Raw genomic sequence first — 9,657 nt, 5'->3', positions numbered from 1 at the left:
TTTTCTGTGTGTCCTTGTGTGAGGCTGGCATCCGTGGGGGTCGTCTGCAGCCTGGGGTGTCAGTGGGCAGAGGGGATGCCTCTCACTAGGTTTTCCATCCTGGGTGGGTGACGTGGTACTCGGCTCGTGGCAGCTGTTAAGAGGGTGTTGAATGAATGAGAAGAGGGATTTTGTGGTGTTTTTGCTACTGAGGACTGAACCCAGGGGTGCTTTGTCACCAAGCCACATCCCCAGCCCCTCTTATTTTTTATCTTGAGACAGGATCTCGCTAAGTTGCTGAGGCTGGCCTCAAACTTGAGATCCTCCTGCCTCAGCCTCCTGAGTAGCTGCCGCTACTGTACCCCAGAAGAGAGGACTTCTTATTGCCTGTTCTCTGTCCTCAAATCCAGGTGACAGGCTGGGGTTGTGGCTCAGTGGTAGAGCACTTGCCTCAAATGTGCAAGACCCTGGGTTCGATCCTCAGCACCACATAAAAATAAATGAATAAAGGTATTGTGTCCTTGGGGTCAGGGGTGTGTCTCAGCGGTAAAGCACTCACCTAGCATGCGTGAGGCCCCGGGTTTGATGCCCAGTATGGCAAAAACAAAAACCAGTGGCCTTTGTTATAATGCATAGAGTGGTTGAGGAACTGTGTCATGGTCACACAGCAAGGGGGAGCAGGTGCTAGAATTAGAACCATGATCTGTGTCAACCTGTACATGTACAACCCCCAACAGCGGGTGGCATGGCCACCTTATACAGACAAGGAAACTCGGGCCCCACCAGTGGAAGCCCCCTGTCTTCTTGCCACAGCTGTGGAGAAGAGGGGGCTGGGGCATGAGCCAGGCCAGACTCTCCAGAGCTGAGCAGTTTGCAGAACACAACAGGATCTTTCCTCGCTCATGTCTGACCTTGGCCGGGATGAAGACCTGCCCGCCTCAGCTCCATGGCTGTCTCAAGAATCACCCTGTGGTGGGACTTTAGTAGTCAGGAAAGCATTTGGGGGAACATGAGGCCCATGGGAGAGGGAAGCCTTGGAGCCACTGAGAACCCAGAGTCTTTTTTGTTTGCTTATTTTTTGAGATGGGGTTATGTTGCCCAGACCGGCCTTGAACTCCTGGGCTCAAGTGAGCCTCCTGCCTCAGCCTCCCAAGTAGTTGGGACTGTAGGTGGTGCCACCACTGCACTGGCCTGGGCCACACCTTGGAAAGCTCTCTCTACCGTCCAGGAGCATCGTGCTGAGAACCAAACCTTTAACACAGGGCTCTTTGGGGACCCTTAAGACCCAAACCACAGGGGCTCAGCGACAGCACCTGTGTACGCATGAAGCCCCGGATCCATCCCCAGCACCACAAAACAGGAAGAAAGAAACTATAGCAAAAAAGCAGGATGACTTGCAGGAGCGCTCACCCAGGGACTGGTCACAAGGACAGCGTCCTTTACAGATGCCAGTGTCCTGTACGAAAGGGCAGCTTTTCTTTCTTTTTTTTTAAAGAGAGAGAGAATTTCAATATTTATTTTTCAGTTTTTGGCGGACACAACATCTTTGTTTGTATGTGGTGCTGAGGATCGAACCTGGGCCGCACGCATGCCAGCGCTTGAGCCAAATCCCCAGCCCCCGAAAGGGCAGCTTTTCCAAGCTACTCTTGTTTTGCAGTTTCTCAGACAGGCCTAGGGGTGGCCCAGGCCAGTGCAGTGGTGGCACCACCCACAGGAGGGTCACTTGAGCCCAGGAGTTCAAGGCCAGTCTGGGCCACTTAGCAAGACCCCATCTCAAACACTGAGGTGTGTCTGGGTGGCACACGAGGTGCTCTAGGGGTAAGAGAGACTCCCCGACATCCTTGAAAATTCACTGAACTGAATTGAAAACAGATTGATCAGAAAAAGACGGGGGGGGGGGCACACAAATTTATTAAGATATGATATGACTCGGAGGCTGAGGCAGGAAGATCCAAGTTCAAGGCCAAGTTCAGCCCTTAGCGAGGCCCTGAGCAACTGAGACCCTGTCTCACCATCAAAAAACTTGAAAAGGGCTGGGAAGTGGCTCAGCGGTGAGGCCTGGTTTGATCCCTAGTACTGCCCAGAAATAAATAAATGAAATAAAGAGAGAGAAAAACAAGGTGTTAACAAGCCCATGAGCACAGAGCACTGTAAACTGTGGCCCTCAAAGAAGAGCCAGAGGTTTGACGATTAGACATCTTCTGCACAGAGGAGGGGTCATGGGCTGCTAGTGGTGGACCTGGAATGTCCCCAAAGACCCAATTGTTCAAAGATTTGTCTCCAGCTCGGTGTCCTTGGGAGATGTGCCGGGGAGAGGTCTTAGGTCACTGGGGGTGCCCTTGCAGGGGACTATGGGACCCTAGGCCTTCCTCTCTCTAGCATCCTGGCCATGAGGCGTGCAGCTTTGCCCTGCCACAGGCCCAAAGCAACAGCCAGCTGACCATGGACTGAAACCTTCAAAACTCTGAACCAAAATAAACCTTTCCTCTTTAAAAATTGAGTCCCTCAGGCATTTTGTTACAGTTACAAAAAGTTGACTAACATTGTGGGCAATTTCAGAGGGGTAAGAAGTGATTTTTATGGGAATTGAACAGGTCCAAAGAACACATTCCAGTTTGTAAATGATTCTCTTTGGAAACTGAAGAGAAGACAGGCTGTGACAATGCCTGTCTGGGTGTGGTGACATGTCCCAGCCTTCTGTCTTGCCATCGGAGCTTCATCTTTCCTGGTTAATGGATTTTAGGGAAAAGGTTCAAAACAATGGCATTTCTTTTGGAAGACCTTCCTCGGCTGGAAAGGGCTCTGTTTTCAATCAGAAATGTCCTCCAAAGCCCTTGAGTTAAAGGCTTTATCGCCAGCCTGAGGCACCACTGGGAGGTGGTGGAGCCTTTAGGGGTGGGGCCTCAGGGGAGGAAGTGAGGTCATGGGGTGTGCCCTCCAGGGACCTGGCCCCTTCTCTTCCTCTCCTGCTTCCCAGCTGCCAGGAAGTGAACTGGCCTCCTCCACCATGTGCTTCTGCCACAGGCCCAAAGCAAGGGGACCAAGCAGTTATGGACTGAACCCTCTGAAACCATGAGCCCAAATTAAGCTTCTGTCTTACTGTGTGGATTATCTCAGGTCTTTTGTCATAGCCACACAAAATGGACTAACACAGGAACTTCAGAGAGAGCCCCTCCTGGCCCCGGGGGGAGGAACAAGATTTGTTTTTCTATGATGGATACTGACATTAGGTGCTTGGTAAAGAGATTTGTTCCGTTCACAATTTCAGGAGCTGAAAGTCCAAGATCAGGAGGCCCCATCTGTTGGGCTCTGGTGGAGGCTTCTGGCCCCATCACAACATGGCGGACACACTATGGTGGAAATCCGCGTGAGAGGGAGGGGTCGGTGGGGAGACGCTCTCTCTTCTTACAACAAACCCCTCTTGGGGGGAACTAACCAGGACCCCAAAAGAACTGCATTAATCTCTTCCAAGGGTCCCCCTCCACACCACCACACTGAGGACCAAACTTGCAGCATATACCCCTTGGGGACACACTCACCCCATGTGGCAGTTAGAGGGACGTGACCCTGGACAGGCGTTCCAGTGCAGCCCGACAAAGCTTTGGGGTATCATCTTCTCCCTCCTATTCCTTTCCTCCCTCTCTCCCTCCCTCCCTCCCTTTGTTACTGCTGTTGGCCGGTGACGAGTCCTTGCTTCCCCAGTGTTGAAGAATAACACCAGAGAGCACCCCGAGGCAAGGTCAGAGTAGAAATTAGAAGTTTATTAAAGGACAGCAGAAAAGACTTCTCCCGGAGGAAGAAGGGGACCCAAGAGGTGGAATCCGTGGAAGTGTGGTTGTCTCCCCTTTTTATAGGTTTGGTGATGGAATGCAAGGGGGAAGGGTTAGGACACAGGTGGGCCAAACGGGCAGGAAGGACTTACTTATCACTTTTTGGGATGGGCTTATCACTTCTCTGGGATGGGCTATCTCCAAATCTGTTGGGGGCTGTATCCTGGGTTCCATTAACATTTCTTTGGGGTGGACTTTGGCCTAGGGCCTTTCTGGGACTTCATTAACATTCCATGAGTTGTCCTGCATTTCCCGGAATCATTCTCAGCATGGCCTCCAGTTTAGATTTCACTCGATATTAGACCCAATTTACCTAACTACACTGACTGCCTAACTTTAAATCTGGCTTCACCTTCCTTTCCCCAGGGGCCTGGGCATGTAGGGAACCCCGCCACCCCTGAGCTGCACCCCAGACCTTGATAACCTTTTTTGCGAAAGAATTAAAGCAGAAGGGACTTCGTTGTGGTGCCTCTTTGGCCTCCTGTTCAGACAACTTGGCCACTGATCCTGAATTCTGGGAAGATCATGTAAACAGCTTAATTCCAGCTCAGGAATATGGGGCTTTAGCGTGAGTGACTCCATTTTGGTTTTAAGCCTGGGCAGCCCAGGGCCTCGCACAGGAGCTGCGTCCAAAACAGTGGCCTCCTGGGGTGGGCAGGGGGAGGCTGGGTGTTGTCCTAAGGGCCTTGAGAAGCCCAAGAGGGACCTGGCCTCCCGTCGCGTCCCTGAGCCTCGCTCTCCCCATACCTCAGGGGCCTTCACCGGGTGCCGGGCACAGAGCCATTGCTTCATCGACACAGTTATCTCCTCTTCCAGAAAGCCCTCCTGGATGCCAGGCACCTCTTCTGCCTCCCAGGGCTGCCTGTGCGCCCTCCATCACAGCACTCTGGGTGGCAGCCAGTAGGTTCTATGGAGGATGGATCTGCCTGGGCCTGTGTCTCCTGAGCCTGGCCCAGCTCTGGGACTGGTAAGTCACAGGAGGGAGAGGGGGTGCTGTGAGGAGCTGGGAATGTGGGTCCCTAGGACCCTGTCCCTGCCTCAGGAGGCTCTCACCCTGGGGCTGCTCTAGTCACACCCACTGTGTGTTGGTCCTACTCTGGGGACCCAGCAAGGATGCAGCAGGGTGCAGGGTCCCAGCTATGGGTGGGGCGGGGAGGGGGGGGGGGGGAGGATGGGGGTTCAAGGGCAGCTGAAGGGTCCTGGGCAGGCGCATGCCAGGGAGGGGCTGGGCGAGGCCTGGGCCTCACCTTAGGCAGAGGCAGGGGTCTCAGCTCTGGGTTCTCTTACACCCTGTTTGGCTCCCCTTTGTCCCCAGGGGAAAGCCCGACTCCTCTGCTGGGATTTGAACCCGTCCCCTCCTTTCTGGGGACACTAGGCTGTCAGTGCTCCCGTCCCCCTGTCCAGGAGGCCTCTCCCAGCCCCTCCGTCAAACCTGGAGAGCTCCCGGGACCCCTCAGAACCCAGAGTTTGGGGGCGATGCTGAGGTCGTCCTGGGAACTCACTGAATGCCACAGGCCCAGAGGGAGCTGAGGGGCAAAGTCTGGCCCTGGACCCTGGGGAGCCCTCCCCCCTCCCCCTCCCCCTTCAGGTGCTTTCCTTCCCGTCAGGGACTGGAGCCGGGACCTGCCCAGACATGTCCATGTCCCGGAAATGGGAGGGTCGCCCTGCCACCCCCAGTGTGCAGTGCCCGTGGGGGGCAGAGACAGGGGAGGGAGAGGCGGGGAGCAGAGAGCAAGAGACACGAAACTCCCTGGGCATCTTGTTTATAGACTAAAAACACCGAGGGACAGAGAGAGCAGGGTGCAGGCCGAGAGGAACGATGGTGCTCTCACAGGACATAAGAAAATGTTCCCGTGGCAGAGCGCTCAGCCAGCACGGCGAGGCCCTGGGCCCGTCCTCAGCACCACGCAAAATAACAAATAAAAATAATAGCTAGGACGTGAAAGAACATTTTCCAATAAAATAGTTCATTTTGGAGCAAATGTGAGCGACCGAGGTCTGGGAAATGGATTCAGGGTAGGCCGAATGGTGTGGCCCACTGTTGAAGAGGGTCCATGGATCTCCTAGTCACAGGTACATTTACCAAGTCTGGTGGCCGGGGTGTGGGGGGCGCGGGGGGCACGGGGGCAGGCGACGGGCAGAGCTCCTTCTGGGCCTCTGAGGTTCGCGGCTGGTGGAGGCCAGAGCGCTGCCTCCCTTAGAGACTTTTTCACGGAAGTTGACTTACTGGTCAGGAGAAGGGGAGGCCAGACGCAGAAGGCCAGGGAAGCAGCTGGTAAAGGAGGTAAAGGGCTGTTAAAGGACTAATGTCGCCCCGCGAACTTGCACTTGGCCTACAACCTTGCTCCTCTCCGCCATCTCCACGTTCCCGCTGGCCAAGGGCAGGCCGTCTGCAGGACCTTGTCGCGGATGCAGTTTCTCTAGGAACTCGTCACAGGGATAACCGGCTCTGTGCCAGTGACCCAGCCTGGGCTGTGCCCTGAGGGCCTCAGTTTTTCCTTGTGACATGAAGCCGATCCCTGCACCCACCTGGTAGGGCTATGGATCCAAGCTCGGTCAGGGCCTGGCATCCAGCTGGTGCTCCATAAATGCACACAGTGAATCGCATTAGGACACAGGCGAAAGGGTACCAAGCAGGATGTGGGGTGCGGGGAGCGCAGGAGGGAGATGGAGGTGGCCCAGCTGCTGGGTTCCGGCGGGAGGCACGTGGGGCCTCGAGCTGGATCCCGAGGTGACCCACTTCCTGTTGGGCTCCGGCTGCCCTGCGCCCCCACCCCCAGGCAGGAACCCGCACAGCCGGTCCCAGGGCTGACTGACCACTTCTCCCCCACGGCCCAGACCTGCTGAGTCATACTCAGCTGTCGCCATCTGTCCCCCCTCACTGGACACCCTAAGGGGACCTGGCAGAGACCCAGAAGGGAAGGGAGGTCACACCTGGGGGAAGCCAACCCTTCACTCCCTTAACAGCCTGGTGAGTTGCCACACGCCCTCCACCGCCCTTGACCGCGACAAGGTGAAAACCTGGAGGCTCCGAGACGCGACCACAACTTCGAATGTTTGGATGTCAATAAAGAAACCAAAAAGATAACCACGGAGCCGCACGCCTGTCATCCCCGCAGCTCGGGAGGCTGAGGCCGGAGGATGGCGAGTTGGGAGCCGGCCTCAGCAGCTCAGGGAGGGCGGGCTGTGCCCAGCAGTCAAGCTCCTGGATTCAGTTCCCGGAGCCAAAATAAGTCAATGAATTAGGGACTGAGAGAAGGGACTTCCGTGCAGCGGACCCTGCAGTTTCCTGGACATCGGAAGGCCCCAGGGATGTCACACCAGGCCCACTGGGGGGTGGGGGGACAGCCAAACGGGGACTTCAACGACAGGAAGGACCAGGGTTATCGGTGGTCAGCACGCATCTAGGGTGTGCCAGGCCCGGGTTCCATCCCAGCGCCACGAAATAGATGACTAAGAAACAGAAGCAGATCCTCCACGGCTTCAGCCTCCTCCACGGAGGCCAAAAGCTCAGTCAGGGCGGGGGCCATGCTGGGTCCCTCTGAGGGAGAGTCTGTCCCAGGCCACCGCTCTCCTGGCTTCTGGTGGCTGCTGGCCATCCTTGGCCTCCCTCAGCCTGTGGCTGCATCACCCAGGTCCTATGTGTCTGTCTGTCTGTCCTCAGATGCGCCCTGGCCCCACTCCATGTGCCGGGCATTTGGACTTCTTTTCCTCTCTGTCTCTCTCTGTGTCTCTGTGTCTCTCTGTGTCTCTGTGTCTCTCTCTCTCTCTTTTTCTTGTAGCGCTGGGCCTGGGCCTGGGGTCCTGCTCCTGCTGGGCAAGCAGCCCGCGCTGAGCCGCGCCTCTGGGCCTCGCTTCCTTGTGTGGTCCCAGTGGGTGGAGGGAAGCTGAGCGTGCGCTGCACCTCTCTGTTCGTGTTTTGTGAACGGGCTGCTCCTCAGAAACACACGTGGATGTGTCCTTCTGTAAGTGTACCTTCCCTGACTTCCTTTAGTTCTTTTCTTACGTTTTCCTTGAGTTCTCTGAGCATATTTAAGACAATTGTAGCCAGGCACCATGGTGCACACCTGTCATCCCGGCATCGGGAGGCTGAGGCAGGAGGATCTAAATTGGAGGCCAGCCTCAGCAACTTCTCAAGACTCTATCTCAAAATAAAAAATGAAGGGACTGGGGATGCAGCTCAGCTTGCCTAGCATGCAGGAGGCCCTGGGTTCCATCCGCAGCACCACTGAATAAATAAATAGACAGATGTCACTCTTGCCATCAACCCAGCACTTTTGGGGGGCTCATGTACATGCTCATGACTTTCAATCTAACCCTAACTTCAGGAAATCCAGATAAATCTGTCTAGGGGAGGAAGCCACCTTTGACAAAGAAGATATTCTGGGATGTGCATGAGTTGGCCCAGGTCCCAGCTGAGAAGGCAGCCACCTGATGTCAATATCCTCTTGGTCCCCGGGGTCGGCTTTCCAGGCCCTTGGCCAACCCAGTGCCTAGAGCTGCCTGAGAAGCTCCGCCTCAGGGCCTTTGCACCTGCTGTGCCCCTCCACCTGCTCCCTTCCCTCTTCTCCCTCCATGCTTCTCCCTTTCTTTCTTTGGCCTGGAAGCCTTGTTCACGGGGATTTAAGGAAGACTTGTGGCTTGCTCCACTGAATGCACGAACGTGTCTCTTCAGAGCACCTGTGAGCAGGCAGAAGGAGCCCTTGGTCCTGAGGTACGACCTGGGACAGCTCAGAATGTTGACGAAGCTGGCACAGAAAGGCCTGGCTCCTGCTCCCATCACACAGCCCGGGCGCCGCGGAGTGGGGCCCGGAACCTGGGTCTCCCGTCTCCAGCCCCGTCCTGGGGCTCCCTCTGCCCGTACCCCACAGGCCTGGGGGTGGGGTGGGCTGGGGCTGCCTCCCAGCCTGGGACCTTGGTCCTAGTGTCTCATCCGTGGAGTGGACGTCAAGGTCACTGAGAAGGCCCTGGTGTGGGGGGGCAGGGGCAGATGGCAGGAGGAACTGTCAGCCTGGAGGAGCTGGGGGAGAGGGGACAGGAGGGGGCAGGAGGGGGGAGAGGGGACAGGAGGGGGCGGGAGGGCCCTGGGGCTGGGGCTTGAGAGGAGTGAGTGGTGGCAGGGCCCTTCTGTCCCCGCCACCGGCCTGAGCCTGACTGGCTCCAGACGTGGCTGAGGCTAAGACACCACGGCCCAGGACAGGTGACGAGGGCTCGCGGAGGGCCTGCGAGCTCAGAGCTGTCCCTCTCCAGGGGGAGGCCACTGGCTTGGGAGTCCTTAGTAATGGTCCCCAGATAGGCCCGGCGACGCAGGCTGAGCCAGGGTGCCACCCAGAGCCAGCGGTGGGGACTCCTCAGGACCCAGGCACACGCCGACCCCCAGGGAGGTCATAGCGAGCGACAGGACAGCCGTCCACCCTGTGCCCCTGGGACTCGCTGGACTTTGGAGACAGTCTGGCTCGTCCCGTTCAGCGGGAGGCTCGTGGTTTCCCTGGCAACGATGTGACATGGGGACCGGTGACCGAGAGCCTGTGCGGCCGGGGGCCCACCAGGCAGAGGAGCCACCTGACCCGGCCCCGCAGTTGACCTCCACGTCCTGCACCCCCGGGGACAGTGGCCGCTGTTCCCGAGGAGGTCAGGGTCCCCAGGACTGAGGTCACCCCTGGCTGGCTGCCCGCGCCCCGTGCAGCTGGGCCACGGGAATGGCCACGAATGAGGTCATCGTTTACAGAATTTGGGGAGTCGGCCCAGCCACCGCTCTGGAGCTTGGTGAAGCGGAAACCTGACAGGTGGCCCTTCTCCTGGGGACTCATGGCTTTTATGCCCCTTGGGGAAATTCCATGAATGAAGT

Source organism: Marmota flaviventris, chromosome 1, assembly GCF_047511675.1.
Source record: "Marmota flaviventris isolate mMarFla1 chromosome 1, mMarFla1.hap1, whole genome shotgun sequence".
NCBI lineage: Eukaryota > Metazoa > Chordata > Mammalia > Rodentia > Sciuridae > Marmota > Marmota flaviventris.
Note: the sequence above shows the minus strand (reverse complement) of the source record.